Here is a 25,166-nt window from a genome sequence, read left to right as displayed (position 1 = left end):
GTCTCAGAACATTCGTGTGTGTGTGTGTGTGTGTGTGTGTGTGTACAAACACAAAAAATTTACTATGTGTGGGTACACACACACAAACACACACACAGATACACACACACACCAAAGAGCATTCTAGGAGCTAAAAAGGGGCTCTAACATGGAAAAAAAGTGTACAATGTAGAAAGATGATTTGTTGCAAATAAATAATAAAAACAATCCTAAAAGTGTGACTTCTAGTGTCTTACGTAGGCTGTCTTACAGTATAAAGGGATTTATATTAGGTGTACTCAATCAGGAACACTAAAGTGACTTGCCCAATACTGCAATAAAGACAATTTTTAAAAGAGTTTTTCCCCCTAATTAGAAAGTAACACTTTCATTAACTCATTCCAAGAAAAACTGACCATAGAAGACCTTTCTCACAAACTTTGTTATGGTCCATGATTTAAGATATTTCTGACATTCCCAACCTTCATACATGAAATATTTCAAAATATTATTCAAATTCAAATAAGTTCAGACAATATTCAAAATATTACTCATTCTCAATGAAAATATGCCCAGATAGTACATTTACGTGCACATACGTGTGTGAGCATGTACACACACACACACACACACACACAGCCCACCACTAATTAAAGACTAGAGAAATATTCCTGAAGTGTATGTAAGTTACATGAGTAAGTTTATCTTTTTTTTTTAATACTCCAGAAAATTAGAATAATTTCAAAAATAGCAGCAGCCAACGAGTATCAAAAGCGTATTCAAAACAAAGACTGGTCAAATGGAGGCTTAAAACCCCATTTGGTGACATACATTAAAGTAAAATACTGAACTAGAATTAGTCCTATAAATAAATATAGATTAATCTCTATTCTAATATTTAAGAAACATTCACAAGTGAAAACTATCAAATACTATCATGAGGAAGCAGGTTCAGTGGTCACTGGTATTTTTCCCCAATATGCATGGGCAATGTATTTTTACCTTTTATTTTTTTATTTGACAGAGAGATCACAAGCAGGCAGAGTTGGGCGGCGGGGAGCAGGCTCCTCGCTGAGCAGAGAGCCCGACGCGGGACTCAATCCCAGGACCCTGAGATCATGACCCAAGCCAAAACCAGAGGCTTAACCCACTGAGCTATCCAGGTGCCCCTATTTTTAACTCTTAATTTAAATATGGTATCACTCAAAAACATCTGATTTTTTTTTTTAAGATTTTATTCATTTATTTGACAGACAGAGATCACAAGTAGACAGAGAGGCAGACAGAGAGAGAGGGGGAAGCAGGCTCTCCACTGAGCAGAGAGCCCGATGCGGGACTCGATCCCAGGACCCTGAGATCATGACCTGAGCCGAAAGCAGAGGATTTAACCCACTGAGCCACCCAGGCGCCCAAAAAACATCTGATTTTTAAAAGATAGTCCTTTAAATTCTCTAACTTGATGCGTAAAGGCAGCTAAATACATCTTGGGAGATACAATGAGGGAAAGCTGCTGGCCAGAGAACGGAATTCATACTGTTGTCTGAGGAGAAAGGTGTTACTTCTCAGGAGTTAGAAGAGGAGGAAGAGGAGAAGGAGGAGGAAGAGGAAGAGGACTGGCTTCAGAATCAGCAAACGCACGGACTTCCACAGGGGAGGAACTAACTGTTCTAACTCCTAACTACCCTACGTGTATATTCCTCACACCCTTGCAAGGTTGGGGGTATTACTCTTCTCATTTTACAGATGTGGAAACACGGAGAAGTTAGGTAACTTGACTAATAAGCAGCAAAAGGATGATTTTAAAATAGGCCGTTGAAATCTAGCCTTCATGATTTTAAATATTATGCTATGATGATAAATTTTTTTAAATTTTTCTTATTTATTTGAGAGACAGAGAGAGACACACAGACACAGCAGGAGGAGGAGGAGAGAGAGAGGGAGATATAGGCTCTCCACTGAGCAGGGAGCTCAACGGGGGCTCAGTCCCAGGGTCCTTAGATCAAGACCTGAGCCAAATACAGCTGCTTAATCCACTGAACCACCTAGGTACCTAGCTATACTGATTCTTATCAATAATCGTGCTATCATTCTGTGTGCAATGGCATCTCTATTTGTGCAAAATACACAAGCAAGCCAAATGAAACAAGATGGTTTTGGTATTTTCCTCTTAAACAGACTAAAATGAGTTATTTCTAAATTAAAGGCATAATCTTAGACCGTTCTCCAATGAAAGAAAATATATTCCAAATCTGAGGTCATTTGAAATCTTGCCCAATACTACAATAAAGCCAATTTTTTTTTAAAGATTTTATTTTTATTTATTTGACAGAGGGAGATCACAAGTAGACAGAGAGGCAGGCAGAGAGAGAGAGAGAGGGAAGCAGGCCCTCTGCTGAGCAGAGAGCCCAATGCGGGACTCGATCCCAGGACCCCGAGATCATGACCTGAGCCGAAGGCAGCGGCTTAACCCACTGAGCCACCCAGGCACCCCATTAAAGCCAATTTTTAAAAGGGTTTTTCCCCCTAATTAGAAAGTAACACTTTCATTAACTCATTTAAGTTTTTAGAGATTTTAAGATTTTAGAACTTCTGTACAATCTTCTACATGAAATACAAGATTCATGTAATGAAAATCCTTTCTTCCTTTTCCTTCCCAATGACCTAACCATATGCACAGATACAAAAAACCCTTAACTTTTCATATCAGAAATAACCTGTATTCTCTGATAATGCATTCAATATAAAACAGCCAATTCTGAAAATACATTTCAAAGAAGTATTTCTGACCTGTGCTTGAGGCCGTTAGCCCAAACAGCTATTAAAATACTTAATTAGAAAATAAATTTATCCTAACTTTGGCTAAATATGTTTCCATCAGCTCACAGTGTTCAAATGAAATTACAGAATCTTTTCTGGCTCCGAAGATATAGACAGAAACATAATACTAAACAATCTAAATAAATTAACCAAATAATAAAGACTTTACCCACATAAATAAAGCCAAGCAGAAATAATTTATGCTTTCAAACAGTTAATTTTCCAAACTTCCATTAAAATGAAAAGAAAAAATAATATAAAGGAACTATAAAGTCCCTACCTAATCATATGTAGTCATTAATGCTCCCATTTATAAAAAAAAATAACTTTCTCAATCACTAGGGATTCAAAAATGAAAAAGACGTCATAGATCATATATTTTAAGACTAAAAAAAGGTTGGAGGCGGCATGCTGCTATTTGGGAAACCACTGAGCCTGCTAAAAAAGCATTGGTAAATCTGGGGAACAGTAGATACCAGGTGTTGTGGTTTGACACATACTTCATCTCTGCAAAAACGCCATGGTTTGGAGGATGAAAATAATTGCATTTTTGTTCATGAGGACCAAGTAGATGACAACTTGCTGGAGTCATCAAGAATAGGGCTCTGAAGTACATGCACAAATCTGTAGTTTAAGTTGAAAACAGCTTTCAACCAGCATCTAAATGAACACAAGTGTCACATGAGAGCAAGCCATACGCTGCTATCTGGCGACCCTTCTGGATGGCAAACTTTGTCTAAGATACTGTCATTTCCTTCATCTTGAAGGTTGCTGGTTGCCTACTTTCCATAAGGATGTTTCTTTTATTTTCACTCATAAACCTCCAATTTCAATATGCTTCACCTTCCAGGTTCATAAAATATTTTATGACATTCAGAGGGGGATCTTCCAGAATTCTCAATGGTTTTAAGATGTCCTTTCTCTGTTTGATCTCTCAGGAAGTTCAACTACCAGAGACTCAATTATTATCTCCCAGATCAATATCTCTAAACCTAATTTCCCCTCCTAAATCTCACTCTACCTTGTCCCACTTAGATTATCACTGAACAATCTAACACTTAGATTCCTGTGATTTTTATACAGATAGTCTTATCAAGTCTGGAACTGTGATAAAGACTGGAGATTTGCAGCCAAGATAGCTCCCTTACACACAAATGGCTTACCATCTTACCATGGGGGAAAAGCCTCACTTACCAGCACCCAAAACTGAAGTCATGATTTATTCTTTTCCCCAAAAAAATCCTTTTCCCAGTTTCCCACTGCAGTCTGTGAAAACCATTAACATCTAGACCCTGGAACCTTATCTTTGAATCAATTTGAAGATTATTTTCTAATACATATAACAACAATCATATTTATGCTTCCTAAAACCACTTCTGATTCACTTCTTTAATTTTCCTTCACCGCCTCCACATCCTCACCTCTCTTTAACAAGTCTGGATTATTATTAATCTATCTGTCGCTAGCCTCTGCTCTTTCCAATGCACATTACAAACAGACACATATTTTTAAAATTTCATCATGTTACTCCTGGTCTCAAGAACTTGCCATTTAAAATTGCAATGTCTGGACCCCTGCTGACGACCGTGACCCTTCAGAAGAAGCTGAAGTTTCTCCTCCTTCCTCTATGAAGAGTTTCATCACTCTCAACAGGCAAATTCCTAGCATTATCACCTCTTCACATAAACACAAAAAAATATTTGATTAAATGAACCCATAGTAATCATTTTTTTACAATCAACCTTAGGGGCACCTGGATGGCTCAGGCAGTCAAGTGCGTGACTCTTGATTTTGGCTCAGATCAGAATCTCAGGGTCCCAAGATCAAGCCCAGTGTCAGGCTCCACGCCCAATGGGGAGTCTGCTTAAGATTCTCTCCCTCTGTCCCTCTCTCAACTCTCCCTCGCTGTCTCTCTCTCTAAAGATAAATAAAAATATCTTTAAAAAAAAAAATCAACCGCATTAATTTGTTGTAGAGTAGCTATTTTAAAATCTACCAAAAGCATCACATTTAATGGTAAAATTTTAAAGCTTTTCCCCACTGCAATCAGAAGAAGACCATTTGTTATCACTGTCTCAATTCAACTTATGCTGTAAGTTTCAGCCAGTATCAAAAAGAAAAAATAATTTTCAAAAATAAAGATGGGGCACCTGGGTGGCTCAGTGGGTTAAAGCCTCTGCCTTCAGCTTGGGCCAGGATTCCAGGGTCCTGGGATCAAGCCCCATATTGGGCTCTCTGCTCAGCAGGGAGCCTGCTTCCTCCTCTTTCTCTCTCTGCCTGCCTCTCTGCCTACTTGTGATCTGCATCTGTCAAATAAATACATAAAATCTTTAAAAATAAAAAAATAAAGTTAATAAAAGGAAAAGGTAAAACTGTGATTATTCACAGAATAATTATTCACAGAATGATTGCATTAATAGAAAATACAAAGACCATACAGGCACAAAATTAACACATGAATTTAGTAAGGTCAATATACAAAGCTAAATATACCCGCAAAAATCTAACTATAACAAAAAATCAAAAGCCAAGAAAATTTATTATACTAAAGAATTAAACATCAAAAAATAACCTTAATAAAAGATGTTCACACACCCTGAAAAAAAAAATATTGAGAGCAATTAAAGAAGTACTTAAAAAAAAAAAAAGGCTATACCATGTTCATGAGTGGGAAAACTCAATATTAAAATGTAAATTCCCTTTAAGGGTGCTTGGGTGACTTAGTCAGTTAAACAACTGCCTTCAGCTCAGGTCATGATCTCAAGGTCCTGGGATGGAGACCAACATCATCAGGCTCCCTGCTCATTCTCCCTCTCCCTCTGCCCTTCCTTCCTCTCATGCTCCTTCTTATTCTTATTTCAAAGAAATAAGAATATTCAATATTCTTATTTCAAAGAAATAAGAATAGCCAAGGTGATCTTAAAGGAAAAGGACAAAGTTGGGGGACTTATATTTTCATATATCAAGACTTATAAAGTCCTAATAATTAAAATATTTTGGAATTGACACATAAGTCTAAATAAACTAATCAATAAACTCACACATAATTGGTCACTTGATTGAGATAAAGATGGCACTATCCTGCAATCAGAAAAAGAGGGCTTTGTCAATAAATGATGCTAGTCAAAAGAACACCATATTTGGAAAAAATGTGAATTTTGACCCCTACCTCACAACACACACAAAAATCGATTCCAGATAAATATAGTTGTCAATATGAAAGGTAAGAAAAATAAAGTTTCTAGAATAAATAAAAGAGAAAATCCTCATAATCTTGTGAGGGGCCAAGATTCCACAAACAGAACACCAAAAGCACTGATCATAAGTGATAGGCTAATAAAATGAATAATATTAAAATCTTCATCAAAATTCATTATAAAGAGAATGGAGAGGCAACTTGTATACAGAGAGAGGATATCTGCTATACATATATCTAACAGAATATTAGTATCCAGAATATATAAAGAATTTCTACAAATCAATTTTAAAAAAATGTAGAAAGCACAAAAGAAAAAAATGAGTAAACAATTTGAAAAGAAAAATGAGCAAACAATTTGAAAAGGGACTCAATGAAAATGGCGAATAAACACATGAAAATATTCTCACCCTCTTTGGTCATCAAGGAAATGTAAACTTAACCACAATGAGATACCACTGTAAATCCATCAGAATGCCTAAAATTAACAATACTGAGGAGCCTGGGTGGCTCAGTCAGTTAAGCATCTGACTCTTTATTTCAGCTCAGGTTGTGATCTAGGTTATGAGATCTAGCCCCACACTGGGTTCTGTGCTGGGTGTGAGGTCTGCTTAAGATTCTCAATCCCCATCTCTCTCTCTGCCCCACCCCCATGCACATGCTCACTGCCTCCCTCTCAAAAAAAAAAAAAAAAAATTCAATAAATTAAATTAACAACACTGACAGTACCAAGTTCTAGTGATGATATGGAAGAACTAAAAGTCTCATATACTGATGGTTTAAGGGTAACCTGTAAAATTAATTTGGAAAACTAGAAGTCTTCTAAAGCTGAACATACACATATCTAATGACCCAGTAATTCCACTATCTATCCCTAGGTATATATTCAACATAATTAAGTATATATATTCACAAAGTACATATACAAGAAGATCACACAGCAGACCTATGTGTAATAGCCAAAACTATATACAATCCAAAGGCCCATCAACAACAGAATGGATACATTGGGGCATATTCAAATAATGGTATGTTCAACAGTAATAAGAAGTGAGGAACATGGAAAAAATTCATTACACAATATGAAATAAAATTAAACCATTTAAAAAAACTGTTACCATGGGACTTCTAGCATGATTCCATTTATATAAAATTCAAAAAGACAAAACTAATTGATGGTGACAGAAGTCAAAGTAGTACTTATACTTCGAGAGTACTAATGACTAAAGAAAGATACAGGGGAGACTTCTGGGTTGATAATGTTTTAATTTTCTATCTTGGTGGTAGGTTTATCAATGTGTCCAACTGTGAAAATTAACTGAGGCACACCCTTATGATTAACATAATTTATATACATCTTTCATTTCATAAAAACTAACTTACAGGGCACCTGGGTGGCTCAGTCAGTTGGGCGTGATTTCAGCTTGGGTCGTGATCTTAGGATCCTATGATCTGCCTCCGGTGACTGAGCTCTGTGCTCAGCAGGAAGTCTGCTGGAAATTTTCTCCTTCTCTCTCTTTCTTTCCTTCCCTCTGCCCCTCCCCCAGCTCACACACAGGCGTGTATTCTCTATCAAATAAATCTTTAAAAAAAATTTAAAAAGTTGACTTTTTGGATTATACCAGTACATAATTTTAAGTCAGATTATCCAAATTATTATCGGGTGCTATCCAGTGTATGCATAAGTCACTCTAAAGTGAGATATCACCTACAGACCAATCAATGATTAAGAGAGGGCTACATGAGGCATTCTTGGCCACAGGAGAGCAAGCAATTAGAAACACACCTGACAGTCCAACTCTCTTTGAATAACCTGGACACCTAGTGGCAGTTTTTAATGCAAGCAAATTTTTTTTAAAAGCAATTTTTTTAAAGCAAATTTTACGGTGCATTTTTCAGCACTATGCTGAAATCTTGTCACTGATCACCAAACATCATTTGGTGAGATTTGTGTCAAATTAGATGAAGAAAAAATACAGCCCTTCTTCCTTAACTTTACAGCACTGCAGTACTACCATTAACTATTATTACCACCTGGTAAATTAGCTAACCTGTCTGGGCATCAGCTTCCTCAAATGAAAGGGTGAAAAGATTTTCAAGTCTTCTTCCATTTATAGGGTTGCAAACCTACAAATCCTATATTTTAAGAATCCATAGGGGTGTCTGGGTGGCTCAGTCAGTTAGGTGTCCAACTCTTTATTTCAGCTCAGGTCTTGACCTTGGGGTCATATATTCAAATCCCACGTGGGACACCTCACTGGGTGTAGAGTCTACTTATGAGAAAAGAAGAGACGGGGCGCCTGGGTGGCTCAGTGGGTTAGGCCTCTACCTTTGGCTCAGGTCATGGTCTCAGGGTCCTGGGATCAAGCCCTGTGTCAGGCTCTCTGCCCAGTGGGGAGTCTGCTTCCCCTTCTCTCACTGCCTACTTGTGATCTCTCTGTCAAATGAATAAATCAAATTTAAAAAAAAAAAAAAGAAAAGAAGAGGAGAGGAGGGGGGAGGGGAGGGGAGAAAGGCACGGAGGAGGAGTAAAGGGAAAAGGAAGAGAGGGGAGGGAAAGAAAGAAAAGATAAAAGAAAATACAGGTCTCCAAGGCATAAAGCTATGAAATGGAATAAATAAATATTGGTTGATAGAGTTTGAGTTCTAACTCTGAATTGGTTGAACTTAGAAAATTTAACCAAACTGCTCACTCCCAGTAGCTCTGACCCCACTTTCCGCAGGAATACAATGGGTAACTAATGCATCAACTGTAACTTAGCATGCCACATAGCTTTACTAGATGGCACTCTGAAGAGAAATTCTTAGGAGATCAAAAGGGGACAACAGAGTGAAGTATTTTCACTATTGCTGCAGCGGAGCCCGTGGACACAGCAGCAGTGAATGAATGATGCCCCGGAGGTGCCCTTGGAGAATTCCGAAGGGCTTTCCTTTCCAAGCACAGTTCCATAAAGCAGAGCATTGCAACAACTTTATCTGCGCCTGTAAACAATCTCTAGTGCTACAGTCTTAGCACAGCCAGAAGTGAAACCGCCACTTTGTCTCGTGTAATTTAAAGGAGTATGTTATTTACTATAGTACGTCTGCGGTAAAAATCTAATCAGTAAATCGGGTATGTGCCAGGCACCGTGGCAGGCACGTCACACGTTCTCTTCGGTAACGCTCCCCGTGGAGAGGGGATGACTCACCCCCGCTTCACAAGTGAAGAAAGGGAGTGGGATGAGTTGGATGGTTATCAGACGGCACAGCCGACAGCTGAGCGCACTTTTGTCTGAGCCCGAGGTCCATACTCTTTCCTCACGCTATAGTGCCTCCCCCAAGAAGCTTCTGAGCTATGAGTTTGAGGGACATGCTAGGCCAGACCCCATTTATCTGCAGACGTGGCCAGATTTCAGGCGTGCCACCAAGCGCAGGGACGGCACACACCGCCACGGCGGCCTCCTCCTGGGGCCGGATCAAGCAGCCACGGGAGAGACCTCTGTTCGCCGTCTCCATTCTGAGCAGGAGTGGCTGATGGCGTGAGTCTTGCTTGCTGCTGCTGCTCGGGCAGCCTCTTCCATGTCTGGTCTACGGACTAAAATGTCTAACTTAGGGGTGCCTGGATGGCTCAGTGGGTTAAAGCCTCTGCCTTTGGCTTAGGTCATGGTCCCAGGGTCCTGGGATGGAGCCCCACATTGGGCTCTCTGCTCAGGAGGGAGCCTGCTTTCCCTCTCTCTCTCTCTCTCTGCCTGCCTCTCTGCCTACTTGTGATCTCTGTCTGTCAAAAAAATAAATTAAAAATCTTAAAAAAAAAAAAAAAAAAAAGAGCTCTAACTTAAAGTGTGGCAGAGTTCTTATCTTCCAGGGTGGTTAGTCTTTAATGTAGGTTTTCTCTGAGGCTTCATGTAAGAACCCACCCAAACACATTCCACGCATCGCAGAAGCCCAGAAGTTACTGGAAAGTTAACCCTCCTGCTGTGAGACCATAAACAGTAACTGCAGAGCTCATGGGGCCAGTTAGACTTCCTTAAATCATTTTATTCACCTGATGCTAGATTTAGCCTTCTGTAGCTCTTACCTTTTCTACCAGCAAGTTATAGGGCTGTGGACTAGTCATCTCTCTCTAAAATTCAGCTTTTCCACATCCATAGAAATGGCTAATATTAACGTCTACTTTGCAGGATCTTTGTCATGTCTGGATAATCTAAGAAATGCAATTTGCAAAAGGCACTCCATAAAAACAGTAGTTAGTATTAAATTCTCTTTTTAATTTAGAAATACTACTTTGGTTTTTAAAAGCACAGGAGTACGTCATATCATTAAGCCACAGAATGTGTTGGAGCCCAAAGCAGATCAGAGAAAAAAAATCATATGAACTTCTTGGGTATCCTATATTATTATTATTATTATTATTATATCATGCCAGTTAAAAAAAGTAGTTACTAAAGTCAACCAGATTCCCAGAAAACATTAATATGTCTTACTACTCTCTTGTCTACAGAGACAGAGGCAACAGAAGATGGCTTTATAATTTTTCATAATATCATGACCCAAATAGACTAAATCCCACAGAGGTAAAGTTCACTCTGAAAATCTATCATTCAGAATTCCTGTTTCTGGAGATTACTTGGCTCTATTTTTAAAAACTTAATTACTTAACATTATACCGATTCCAGAATTAGTCAGACTTTGGTTTTCAATAACTTCTTCACTCTCTCTTTTATTGCCTCTTTAATATCATTGGTCTTTCTCCCTTACTAGGAAATCCACATCTTGATCTCTTTCGCTATGAACTTTAATCCCTCGTTCACTGAGTCAACAGGACTTATCCTTCTTCTTCCTTTTTCCAACTAAATCCCCAGTCTAGTTAAAAATAAAGGATGCCAGGTTTCAGAAAGCACAGACTTCGGCAAAATAATAAAGAAAACTGCCATGAAAGTATGAATTGAAATAGTATAAAATCTCTGCCTGCAGTACTACAGAAACTAAAGGCCAAACACTGATAGAAGTCACACCAGTCATGAGTCTGTCTACTGAGCATCTGAAACATGACTGGTCCAAATTAAGCTCTTCTCTAAGTGTGAAATACACACCAGATTTTGGAGGCTTTTTACCAAAAACAAAAACAAACAAACAAAAAAACCCTAAAATATTTCACTTATTGTTTTATATTTATTTTATGTTAAAATGGTAATATTTTAAATATACTAGGCTAAATAAAATAAAATTAATTGCATCTGCTTCTTTTTATTTTGTAATGTCATAATTAGGAATTACTTAAGTAGCATGCATTATATTTCTACTGGGCAGTGGTCAAGGTCCCACATTTCAAAGCCTCGCACAACACACTGTAACTTTCCCGGCCTCTAATTATATTTTATATAGACCTTAATGACATGTCTACTTTGCCCACTTAACTCCCCAAAGGTATGTTTTCTTGTTTAATCTAGTGTTTCATGTATCTGGATGTAAATGGATCACAGCATTGTACTGTTAATTGAGCAAAATCTTGAGCCCCTCGGAAAGCTATGATTGTGCAGAATGTATCTGATGTTTGCTGCTACCTGATTTTTATCTCACCAGATTATTAATCTTCAGTTCTTTGAAAACTCTGCAAAGTGATCTCAGAAGCTTTGTGTGTTCTTCCAGAAGCACGGTCATTCGTGTACAGCCATGCCCAAACTCAAGTGTCAAGGACTTTCTATAGCACTCAAGGCCTATTAAAACTAAAAGATTCCCAGAAGACCAGAAATATAACCTTGCATCCACTGTTATGTCCAGAAAAATAGCCGTATTTCAACTGGTAAAATACAATGTAACATATTCTACATCACATATCTGCTCTGTGGCGGAAGGGCAATACATCGAATGGTATACATCATTAAACCAAACACAGCCAAGTAAATGACATTACGCACCATTTGGAAACACAGACCAAACAATCCTCCTAAATTTCTAAATGTCAAACCTACTGACAATAACATTTTCATCCGTTCTGTGTTTACTGTTGCTCCTTCTATGTTTCTTCTCAGGCAGCCCTCTGAGTAAACAAATTTGAATCACAGAGTTTGTAATTTTCATAATGTACAAATTGGTGAAAGAATTCATTGTACATATAAAAAATTTTACAGCTCTTTTAAATGTGACAGTACCTAACAATCACATATTAGCTTTTCCCAACCTCTTCCCCCCGCCCCCCAACAGATTTGCCTGTGGAGACAATGTCTTCAATCCCATGATCTCCACCAAATATCTCTCCCCTGCTCAGGCGGGGACCCATCCCTATCAGGCAACATAAGCAGGGCTACACTCGAGAGACAAGGCTCACTCAGAAATAAACCTTGGACAACAGAGAGGGGATCTACCCAGTAAAAAGCACATGGCTTGATTTCTTCTGAATCTGCAGAAGGACTTGAAGAGTTGACTGATCCCTACAGCTTGATATAAACACAAGGGAGGCCCTCATGTGAGAGGATTCTCTGAACCCATGACGTAGGGCAACCTGGAAATGCCAGGCTGTGCATGAAGTTACCAAAAGGCGAATTCAGCGCTTCCCAAACTTTTCAAATCATCCTCAAACCGTCCGAAGACATTAATGTCTTGGTATACCTGTGACCAACCACAGCACGCCAGCTGGGAAGCTCTGGGCCGATTTACTGAGGGAGTTACATGTCTCACTGCTAACGGGAGCTGGAAGGTTCAAACAGAGGAGTGTAGCTTTTCCAGAAAAGCTAGAAATGGGAGGGCAAAGGGATGCCCTCTCTGGAGAAGGCCACTGCTACTCAACTTCTGACAGCATGAAGACGCTGTAGCCCTTTACAAACTTTTCTAATTAAAAAAATAAAACAGGGGCGCCTGGGTGGCTCAGTGGGTTAAAGCCTCTCTGCCTTTGGCTCGGGTCATGGTCTCGGGGTCCTGGGATCAAGCCCGGCACTGGGCTCCCTGCTCAGCGGGGAGCCTGCTTCCTCCTCTCTCTCTGCCTGCCTCTCTGCCTACTTGTGATCTCTGTCAAATAAATAAAATCTTAAAAACAAAAGAAGCAAATAAAAAATTAAAAATTAAAAAATAAAACAATGGCTGCACCTCTTAACTGACAAAAACCAGACAAAACAAAAACAACAGCCACACATCGGCCAGTTCATGAGATGTGTTGCACACAGATGCAAAATCTAATTTTCAGATTCAAAATGCCTAGGAGGCCAAGAATTACAAATTACAGAGACCCTCGATTTATCCGGGTCTTTTGCCATGGTGGGGGTCTTTTACCACGGTGAGCCAAGAAAAACAGAAATTCACATAATAAAACACGGTGTTTCTTACAGAAGCATCACTTTCACTTGTAGATGTTTTTTGAAAATTTACATTAAAACAGAGAATGTTATGAATACAGGTCAAAAATTATACAATGTAACGTAAAACAAGAGAGTCAGAATACATCTACTACTTGCAGCAGGCTACCTTCAACCACATACCTGGGATTATTTCCTTCCTGAGGAAAAAGTTTGAGAAGTAATCTACTGGGTAACCGTCAGAAAGGACAAGAACCTCTTAAATTGGTTCTGAATACAGTGATTTTCAAGGTTTCTTCCATAGCTTGAAGTTTTTAAGCAGCCCTGGGCTATTTAGATTGCTACTTCAAATGTAATCTGAATCCTCAGAATGTTCTAGAAGGCTCCTGGAAGACTGAATTTCAGCAGTTCAGGCCTGCAAGCCCAGTGGACAGAGGGCACCCCACTGCAGCACCAAATTTGCCCCCTTCTATACCAGTAAATGGTTTTCTTCGTGTGTTCTGCATTTGTTTATGGGTAATGAATAAAACATTAAAATCGCTATTTGGAATATAAAACACTGTAATTCTTGCAAATGATAAAGTTATGCTGGCTGTAGTTTAGGGTACTAAGGCTGTTATTTATAGAATAAAACCCATTATCACTACTCAAATATTGAACAAGAATAGTTTGTATTCAAAGATAAAGTTGCCACAGGGGACTATTGATATAGGAAATATGGCTGGAGAGATATGGGATGCATATTAAAATTTATATACTGAAAAGAAAAATGTATTTAACAGGTATATTTAATATTCCAGTAGCATCGACTAGAATTGTTAAAGTTATATTTGCTGACATTTCAATTATAACCTTCTATTTTCAGTGCCTTCAGTTTACTCCAAAAATTTTCTCCAGGCCCAAAAGTAATGTACTTTATAAGGTCTCAGTCTGCCAATGATTTTTTGGTACTGTTCAGCACATTCAAACTTCCTGGGAAAAGACCAATGGCAAATATGAACGGTTTTCCTCACAGGACTACCAAATTTTGAAATGAATATGGGATGGATTTAAGACAAGGTTTTTCCAAGTGAAGCAGAGAGGCCAAGAGTTTGCCACAATTAGTGAAATAATAGCTAGTGGAGCCAGCAATCAAACCAAGGGATTTTTCACTCCAGATTCATGCTCCTAATATTGTAGTTTATTGCCCTGGCATTATCATAATTTGATAAAAATATTTGTATAGATAGTAATTTATACATAGTATTAATATACCATATATAGCATATAACGTATTATATACCTATGATTTGATCTTTTTTTTTAAAGATTTTATTTATTTTCCAGAGAGAGAGCATGAGCGAGGTGAGCGGCAGGCAGAACAGCAGAGGGAGAAGCAGGCTCCCCGCTGAGCTAGGAGCCCGATGAGGGACTCGATCCCACGACCCTGGAATCATGACCTGAGCCAAAGGCAGCCATTTCACCAGCTGAGGCACCCAGGCATCCCTGATTTTATTTTTTTAAGTTTATTTATTTAAGTAATCTCTATACTCAATGTGGGGCTTAAACTCAGGACCATGAGATGAAGGGTTACATGCTCCCCCAACGGAGTTAGCCAGGCCCTCCTCCCTATGATTTTAATCCACTTTGTAGATTTCAATATCTTACAAGTCTTCCTATTAATGGCTAACTTAATGGTATGTAACCCTCAAAGCAATTACAATTTGTACATATAATTCCTTGTGCGATTTCTGAAAGTCCCCACTAGACTGCATTTTCAATGGGCATGGGGCATTCGAAGGCTTACTGAAGTTGCTCAGCCTGTCTAGGACCCAGGTTTCTCAAATATAAAACAGGAATAATAACAGCGCTTACGTTGGAATGGCTCCAGGAATGAAATGCAAAAATGTAAGGGAAGGGCTTATCCCAATGCCCAGCACACAGGAAGAAGTAAACGTTAGTCATTATTGTCGTTATTGCTGATAATAGTGTTACCGACCCTTTGTCCTTGTGACTTACACAGGGTTTGGGACAGGAGAGGGGCTCAGTAAATAATAATTAAATAAAGAAATACTTTTTAATTAAGACTTTTTAAACAACACTCCCTACCCCTGCCCCTACCCCCATCCCTTACATGCAAATTACAGGGGTTCTCTCTATCAGCACTGCCATCTCTCAAATGTGTTTTTGTTTCCTCTACCTGAAACACAACTCCCCATCCTAATTTTCGTCTGGCTAACTCCTACTTTTCGTCTAAGTTTTGGCTCCCTTTCTTCTCTTATGGGAAGTCTTTTCTTAAGCTGAGAGCCCATTATGCGTGTCTGCTTATGCTTTTTCACTGGGTTCTCTTCTTGCTCCTAACTGTCAAAGCACTTAACAACAAGTCTTCTTGATGTTTTTTTTTTTTTTTAACTTTCCTTAATACCCAACTAGACTGCAAACTCTTTAAGGTAGACACCATTATTTACCACTGTAAAGATATACAACATAAGAGATGTTCAAAAAAACATTTGTTTAATGAATGAACAAATACATACTACTGAGTAACATTTCCATGATTCCCATCCTCCCTAACAAATATCAGAGTGGATTTGGTATTTGGATCAATTTTAGAAATGAACAAAAAGGGAAAGACACTTAGGATGTTTTGTTTTTCTTTAATTTCTTTAAGTGAACAACAACAACAAAAAACGTGGACAAGGACGCCTGGGTAGCTCAGTGGGTTAAAAAGTCTCTGCCTTCGGGGGCGCCTGGGTGGCTCAGTGGGTTAAGCCGCTGCCTTCGGCTCGGGTCATGATCTCAGGGTCCTGGGATCGAGTCCTGCATCAGGCTCTCTGCTCAGCAAGGAGCTTGCTTCCCCCTCTCTCTCTGCCTGCCTCTCTGCCCCCTTGTGATCTCTCTCTCTCTGTCAAATAAATAAATAAAATCTTTAAAAAAAAAAAAACTTGGACAAATTCCTCCCAAAAGATAGCCAAATGGCCGCTAATGTATGAAAGCTTTGCACCAACATTAATCATTAGGAAAATGTAAATTGAAGCCACATGAGACACTAAGACACAGCCATCAAAATGGCAAACACACACAGCAAGAAAATATGAGTAATAGCAAGAACATGGGGCATCTGGAACTTTCATATACTGTTGATGAACACCTAAATTGGGACACTTAGGAAAACTGCTTGGCAGCATCTACTAGAATGAAAGCATATTCTTTAAGACTCAGCAATCCCAGCAATCCCACTTCCAGGAATACGCCACGCAGAAATTACACACGTGCGTATCACAAAGCTTTCACAAGAATATCCCTGACCGCTGAAAACTAGAAACAGGAAAATGTTCACCAACAGTCAGGTGGATAAATCAATCTGTGGAAGTTTTCAATAAATTCATACACTGGAACATTATACGGCAATGAAACAAAGAACACTCTGGATAAATCTCAAAAATATCCTGTTGGGTGAAAGAAGCTTAACTCAAAAGACGACCTGTTATACTCGTGTTGAGGGGTACAGCTATGTATGGCAACAGAAATGAGAGAGGACGTAGACATTCACTTTGTGGGGGCTCACCCATTTGTACCCCTGTAATATGTGCCCTTTTCTGCATGCGAACTGCACTTGGGTGAAAAGGCGAACTAAAAATAAATGAATAAATAAAGGTCCTCCACCGAAAAAAAAAAAAAAAAAGAAGTCAACACAGATGATTCACACAACTCCAAGAAGTCTGAAATCCTCTGAACTTGACTAGTCACTTGATTCTACCTGAGATCTCATCTTGATCTTATTTCTAACTCCTCTCTTTCCTGACGAATTCTATTTTAATCTGTTTGCTAAATATAGACTACATACACACAGGTTTATTGCCATAAAAAGTGATGGAACAGCGGAAACGGGGTCATGATCTTTTTATTGCAAAGTTAAAAAAAAAAAAAGAAGAAGAAGAAGAAGAGGAGGTTTTCCTGAGATGAGTTGGCAACGGTCACGAGAGAAAATGGATAGACACATACATCTATGTATGTATATTTATACTTATACAAACATCTCAGACAAATGGTCTGGGTTGGAAGTAACTGGCCAAAGAGCAGGGAAAGGCCTGGAAAAGCAGAGCACTGGAGTATCAAAGATGGCCTATGCTAAGGGGAGAAGCAAAGAAGGGATAAGAAAGCCTCAGGGCTGGCAGTTCCAGAGCTGTCACCAGGAGGCATGCCAGCTCAGCCACAGCCCGGGAGGGGGCACAGGGCTCCGGATTATCCAGTGGCACCTGCCAGCATAGGAAAAACGTGAGAAATTGGGGTTGGAATAGCCCAGGCTATGAGAAAGCCTTTGAAAGTACTTATAATTCTTGCCTTTTGCTTTTTTTTTTTAATTAGAACCATAAAGGCAACATCCTCCATAAGTTAAACTTCAACAGGATCTTACCAATTTTAAATTAGTAACATGGGGCTACATCATGAATTCTTCATTTTCAAGCCCTTGCTCACTAGAAATTTCTCAGGCTCTCCCAACCTCCCCTCCCTCTCTCCGGTTATTCTGCCTTCTTATGCATAATACATGGCTAATTATCTCCTGCAAAAGTGACTTAATATGCAGAAATGCCCTAAGGGGGAGCTCACCACTGCTGAAAAGGTATACAAAATAAATCCATACATATCATTTCAAGAAGGCAAATCCTCCTCTGGGAATAGGTCACTGTTCAAACATTCAGGAATTAGATTTTACCAGACATTTTGTCTGTTTCATTGGAAATTATGTTTAACTCCCTAACATTCAAATATTTAGGCATCATCCTGCTCTTATAACAGATCATTCAGTAAGACCTATGGCTCTGAGAAGCCACATGATGTTTTATTCTTTACCAACGACAAAAACAAACCAATGTCAGGCATGTTTCATTCATCTAACAGAATCCATTTTATTTATATATATATATATGTTTTTATTCCCATACTATTAACTCTCCATATGAAGACTTCAAGCTATAAAGAGTTTTTTGGCTATAGAGTAATTCTATTTCATTGTAAACTCTCTTCAGATGACAAATATATTCATCATAAATCAGTACAATTACTATAGAACTATCACACAGAGAATGAAGCTATGTTGTTCGTGTTGAAAATTGGATTTCTCTGTCCAAAGCTTACTCAAAATAGGTCTTTTTAACTTACAAGTCCCTTGCAATCAAAGATCTGTATGTTTAAATCAAAGCAGGGAACAGATCAATATAACTTTGCATCTCTTCATGTAATTAGATCGCAAAATAAAATTCCCTCTTTTCTGGGAAATTTCTTTTTCTGGTGGAAAATGCTTCCAATTTTAACATTTTTAGGAAAATAAACATCTGCTCCTTTAACTATGTCCTCAGCAAAGGCAAAAACAATGGTCTGGACTACAGACCACATGGAAACCTTCTGGTCTTTTCTTTCCGCTTCCCCCGTAATAGTAACAGAAATTCTGTCGCTGGTCCCTGTGCCCATCAGCTCTCACTGCTCAGTGTCATGGCCTATACGTTAAATACAAATGTCAGGCAGTCCTAAAATCTCAACAATTCAGAACTCTTTGGGGATCAACATAAAATGACATTCTGTTGAGTGGGAAATCCCATGGCCTATGACCATGTCTTCCAGGGGTTTGACATGCTGGAAAAGAAAAACAAAGCCTGCTTTTAAAAGAGGTCATTCTTACATGAAATTTGTTTGTTTAAAAAAAAAAAAAAAAAAAACACTTCACAAGCCTCCTATTTATATTGGCTAAAATATCTTTTCATGCATATATAAACTTTGAAGAAGCCATTCCAGAAATTTTAGCAATTCTTTGTTAATCGCACAGTTCTCGTGGACTAAAGCAACTTATATCGAGTCAAAGCGACACAAAAAAGCAAGCGGCCCCTGCCAGTGATGGATTCAAGTGCTCTACTCCCATTCAGCCTATCCGTGTCTGAAGAAAGAAGATGGGTACCTAATCACTACTGGACAAATCCCACAAAGGCAGCAGCACTTTACAGATGCCTAATACATCACACTGGAGGTCTGGGTACAGGCAGGACACTTGACAGGATGCAATGATTTAGAATGCACTCCAATTTTTAAGGAAGTCAGTGTTAGAGCCAGAAACAGGATAAATGAAAACTTTCTAAGACACATGTTTTCTGAGATTTATAATCAGGTAGAGATAGAGAAGGCGAAGGAGATTAGACAAGTGTTTAGACTTTTCCATCAAAATATGGAATGGGAAAAAGATTTTAACACCTGCCACTTCCTTTGCAATTGTGAAGAAAGATGACTGACAATTCTCGTGGGTTTTCATTACCATCAAGATCCAGCACCTTCCAAGTCTGCTACTACATAACTGTGTCAAGCAAACCATATCTCAGAACAAAAGTACCTTCAGGTAAAGGGAATTGCAGAGAAAAGGGAGGCATGAAAAGAAAAAAGCATTTTGAATTACACTCAGAAATATCAGTTGGGTGTCAGGAGTAAAATCACTTTGACTTCTTACTAGTAAGTTTACAAAATTGCTACTCACATTTGGAATGATCAGGCAATTGACTTGATAGCAATTGACTTGATACATTGTTATCAAGAATAAAAAAGAGACGACTTAATATAATAAATCCTCGTCTATTAATTCTACCTCGGTCTAAGGAAATAAGGGTCCTGAAAGTTGACGGTTGATGAGAATTCCACGTCTCTAAGAAACTTTTAATAGAAGAAGCTACAAACAAGACATGATATCCTTGAGATAATGATACTGGAAAATGACTAGAGGGTGGGCAGGAGGGGAAGTTTCCAAGAGGAAGAAAGAGAGAGGGGGAAAGGAAGGAGCGGAGGCGGGGAGGGAAAGAAGGAAAGATAACAGAAACAACACCAGCTTTAGTGTAAGACCCAGAGAGAGAGCTTGAGGCTGGCTAGTACAGCACGTGAGAGCTGACCATGGACATCGTCCACGACCCCATAACTGCACTTCTGTAGCTCGAGGTCCATAATGGTCAGTGTATTTGTATCAAGGAAATTGGCAGATGCAACTAACCAGGGCTTTTTACTCCAAATACTGTTTACCAATATGTCCCTGGTTAGATCCAAAGTACAATGCTAAGTGACAGTCCTGTTCCAATAAACCAGAAATGCTATCATCTACCTCAAAGGACCATATGAAAGCTAAATACAAGAGTGCAAAGTGCATAAAAGGCATAGAAGAATTTCAGATAGCTATGGCTATCACTTTTAAGTGCAAAGTATAGAAACCAACTTCTAAGAATTTCACCGATAGCCATGTTCTCCTTAATGGTAGCACTAGCCAGACCACAGGCTTAGAATAGTTGAAAGAGCAGCAGCCAGATCAGTAGTGAAGTTTAGAAACAAATAAATAAACAAAAAGGGACACAGCTATGATCACAGGGAGGCGAGCAAAGCACTAAAACTTGACAAGAAACCAACGCAAAATGAAAACTCAACACAGGGACATTCATTCCAAACCTTCTATGTGAAATTTAACTATATTAAATCTGATGTTTTAATGTCTTCATAGATATTTCAAATACGCTGTCACTCTATAAGTAATAGTCACAATGGAAGTTATAACGTAAGTCACGCAAGTTACTAGGAAGCACTGGGGGTATGAACAACAACGTAGCTCTCCATCAGCGCTGAGAGTACAACCCAACGGTCAAGTCTACACTGAAGATGGTGAACTGCAAGACCAAGAGGAACTCATTTTTATGAAACCATCACAAAACACAGCAATGACATCCACTTCAAAGAGAAATGCAGAAAAAAATACAACTTATTTTATGTACACATTTGTAGGTATGTACACATTTCTACATACAGAAGAACAGCGCTCCCTCGTTAGATAAATATCTGTCCATACATCCACATCCACACACATCAAGTCCCCTCTCTACAAAATCAGTGGGCATTCCCCACACTCATAATTAAACAGCCACCCCTGGCTACAGGACCTCTTTGCCTCCCCACCTCTGCCAGACGACATTTTTCCTATTCTGTTTCTTCCCCTCTGTTAGAATCTACTCATCTTCTATGCTTTTTCACGTCTACATTTTCCTTCTCGTTTCCATAATGTGCTAGGCCCAAGACTGGTTTTCTAAGAGTGGAAAAGACGAGGAACGATGCAGAGAAAAGGAGGCAGAAAAGTCAATCGAAAAAGCACATGAACCCCCAGCACTACCCAGGTGCAACCACTCGTGACCACACCAATCCCCCAACACATCCAACCCACACACCCCTCACCGGCCCCCTCTCTGTCAAAGATGTTCAGGAAAGCCATGCAATATGAAGTTAGAATCAGGACACAGACTTCGGTTTCGCTGAAACTAACTATATCTAAATCTATCCATTGCACGCGCACGCACACACACACACACCAAGTCTCAAAAAGTTTTAAATTTTAAGTATCCCTGCTATTCAGTGGAATATAAAGAACTTTAGACCAAATTTCTCAATGTCAGCTACACATCAGAATTCACCAGGAGCTTTTTAAACTCTGAGCCATCTGAACCCCTGACCAATGGCCCCTGAATGTCTGCAGCTGGCGCTCAGTGGGCCATAGGTTTGAAAAGCCATCCAGCGGACCCCAGTGCGCAGCCAGACCCGAGAGCCCGTGCCCTACACCTAACAAGTCTGTCTTCTTACTCTGCATGAGTGATTCTCAACCTTGGTCATATACTCCCAGATTCCCTCCTGAGGCTTTTAGACCTACAAATGCCGGGGCCCCACCCTAAAACAACACAATTACCATCTCAGGGGAATGGAAACACTTTCTCTGGAGACTACAATGAAGCTGATTGAAAACTAATGCTTGGGGCGCCTGGGTGGCTCTGCCCACCCAGCTGAAGTCTCTGCCTTCAGCTCGGGTCATGGTCTCAGGGTCCTGATTTCAAGGCCGGCATGGGGCTCTATGCTCAGCAGGGAGCCTGCTTCTCCCTCTCTGTCTGTCTGCCTCTCTGCCTACTTGAGATCTCTATCTGTCAAATAAATAAATAAAATCTTAAAAAGAAAGAAAAGGAAACTAATGCCCTTTGCGCCTTATCCTTTCTAAATTTCATTTTTGGAATTCCCTCAACTATGATAACTTTCCTGATTTTATATTCAACTTCTGATTTCTTTCCTGATTTTATATTCAATTCTACTTCTAGTACACTTCTAGTAGTACTAACCTTTCAGGAACAACATTAAAATTACTTCAACACTCATATCCAAAACAAACCCAGGACTGAACCTTCCTGTTAACTGGCGGATGTAGAAGGTTCCTAGGGCTGCTGTAAGGAAGTACCACAAATTCAGTGGCTTATAACAGTTACTTACTCTTTCACAGTTCCAGAAGCTAGAAGTCCAAAATCAAGGTGTAATTAGAGCCACGCTCTCTCTGAAGCCTACAGTGGAGAAAGCGTTCCCGCCTTTCTCGTAGCTTCTGGTGTTGCCAGCAATCCTCAGCGTCCCTTGCTTTGAAGACACCCCACTTTGGTCTTTGTCTCCACCATCACATGGCATTCTCCCTGTGTAGCCTATGCCTCTTCTAAGAACACCGTCATGTTGGATTAAGGGCCCAACCTACTCCAGTATGACCTCATCTTAAGTAATTACGTCGGCAACAACCCATTTCTAAATAAGGTCATGTTTTGTTTAGTTTTTTCGTTTTCAGTGTTCCAGAATAAGGTCACATTCTGAGGTGCCAAGAAGGACATGAATTTTGGGAGGGAAGACTATTCAACCCCATACAGCAGAAAGGAGGTACAGGGAGCGGAGAACAGCAACTATGGTATGAAGCATCCGGTGTTGACTGTGAATAGGTAGTCGATTAACCAAGTTTCTAGGAACCTCACAGAAAATAAATGGAGTATGGAAATTATAGTCAGAGTCAAGAGTGTCCCTAAGAGACTAATCTAGAAAGGGATTCCAATCCCTGACAGTTTATCACCACCAAAGCAATAGAACCCTTCTTCCAACATTCCGCCTCTAAAATAACAAGTTGTCTACAGCTTAGAAGTTTTTACATTCATATCTCTGCTGTCGGTGCTATAGCAATGCTCTGAAAAAGCATTTTCCAATAGGTAACACTGTCACACACAGGATTATACTGGTAGTACCATGTTCTAGGGAAGGCGCATTCTAGAGGAAATGGACTTTGTAGAATATACTACCTCTAACAAACTCATACCCAACCACCAACTGTATTTCAGAGAAAATACTTCCTGAATTCCAACTTCATATTTTCTTTTTTTTTTTTTAAGATTTTTTATTTATTTATTTGAGAGAGAGAGACACAGTGAGAGAGGGAACACAAGCACTGGGAGTGGGAGAGGGAGACGCAGGCTTCCAGCGGAACAGGAAGCCCAATGCAGGGCTTGATCCCAGGACTCCGGGATCATGACCTGAGCCAAAGGCAGACGCTTAACAACTGAGCCACCCAGGTGCCCCCAACTTCATATTCTAACAAATACCCAGCAAAGTAGTAAACTCTCCTTGATTTAGTGCCTTGGTGGTCCACCTAATGGTTTATACATTGAATTGTCCTCGCTAGCTATAGGTGGGTGGCACAGAAGTTCCCCGCTCCCCAATAACCAAATAAATAGATGGGTACATGTATCATTTTGTCACACTCAAACACTCTGTGATACACTAGCAGCCCCAGTGATAAAAGCAGCAATCGGCTAGACTACAGCAGAATAAATGGGCATCCGAAAGAGAAAACACATCCAGTATACATGTAGTACAAAAATTACTGACCATAATCATAATTCCTCAGGCACAAATCAGTTTGGTCCCCAGATATATTTCATCTCCTTTGACCTTATAAGTATCTTATAAAATAACTGGCAGTATAAACAAGTTAGTGTTGATCACTCAACCACTAAAAAGATGAGCAGAATCATTTATTTGAGCCAAATTTTGTTTTCATGAGTGAAGATGCATTAAGAAAGAAAAATACAAAATCTCTCTAAATCCTAAGAAATTAGGAAAAACTCCGATTAGTTATAGATTTGTATTGGTTAAATTATTTCAGTTCCAATAAACTTCAAATATTGGAGACTCTACACAGAACAGGACTGGCCTCCCTGGCACTTCTCAAACTTTAATGACTCAGTGTCTTCCTAACCACATTGAGTTCTCAACATAAATAAGGCAAAAGAAATCTCCCTTTGTAACATAGCTCAGAGAGAAAAAAAAAATCTCTTCTATTTACCAGGCTGACGTTTACTTTGATCTCTTACAGACCCTTTCAGGTAACAACATATATATACATATACATATATATATGAAAGAGTTAAAAGCAAGCAAACTCCTTCGGGGATATAAAATAGCTTAGAAGTAAGGAACAAATGCAAATAAACTGAAAACACAAGAAAAAGGCATCTCTATTGCTTGCCTTTGCTCAGTCTGACAGCCGTGTTTTAAAATACAGGTGAGGAAATCTTTCAGTTTGGCTGTGATACTCGGAAAGAAGCTTAAAGCAGTTCAGTAACTCAAGTAAGATGAAGCCAAGCTTCTAAAACAAAACAAAACAAACAAACTAACAAACAAAGGTAGCAAAAGGAAGGGTCTTTATGCAAATGTCATTCCATCCCAGCTACCTCTATTTTCCAAGAAATCTCTGCTGCTCATCTGCCCTGAAAAGCATCCAAATACATTGGATGCCCCATCAAATGTAGCTATAGCTTCAAAGTCAATTTGAACATTCTTAATTATGCAACTAATGATGAACCTTAGTAAATTATACATGTTGAACATTTCAATTTCTTCATGGTTTTTAAAAAAAATCTACGAATAGTCTAAGTAGCTACAAAGGTTCTGACACTTCATTTCCATAGGACTATTAGCCTCTAAATAGTTTACTAACATATTCTGAGCAAGAATGATACTCAAGGGAATTCAGAATAACACAAGTTCATGCTCTGCCTTTTTATAAAGAGTCA

General features: G+C 39.2%; 1 protein-coding gene across 7 annotated transcripts in view; it reads right to left on the bottom strand.

Annotated features, from left to right (window-relative positions):
* Positions 1 to 25,166, bottom strand: part of KLF12 (Kruppel like factor 12) — a 436,672-nt gene that overhangs the window by 299,428 nt on the left and 112,078 nt on the right. The window contains exon 1 of one of the 7 annotated variants that reach the window (XM_032315080.1): positions 4,947 to 4,965. The exons of the other annotated variants lie outside the window; for them this stretch is intronic. The gene's annotated coding sequence lies outside the window, so the exon portion shown is untranslated. Of the gene's footprint in view, positions 1 to 4,946; positions 4,966 to 25,166 lie in introns of those variants that run through there. 7 annotated transcript variants of the gene reach the window in all.

The sequence above is a fragment of the Mustela erminea genome, chromosome 15 (genome assembly GCF_009829155.1).
Source record: "Mustela erminea isolate mMusErm1 chromosome 15, mMusErm1.Pri, whole genome shotgun sequence".
NCBI classification, from domain to species: Eukaryota; Metazoa; Chordata; class Mammalia; order Carnivora; family Mustelidae; genus Mustela; species Mustela erminea.
The sequence above is the reverse complement of the archived record's forward strand: the minus strand, read 5'-3'. Positions and strand labels throughout refer to the sequence as shown.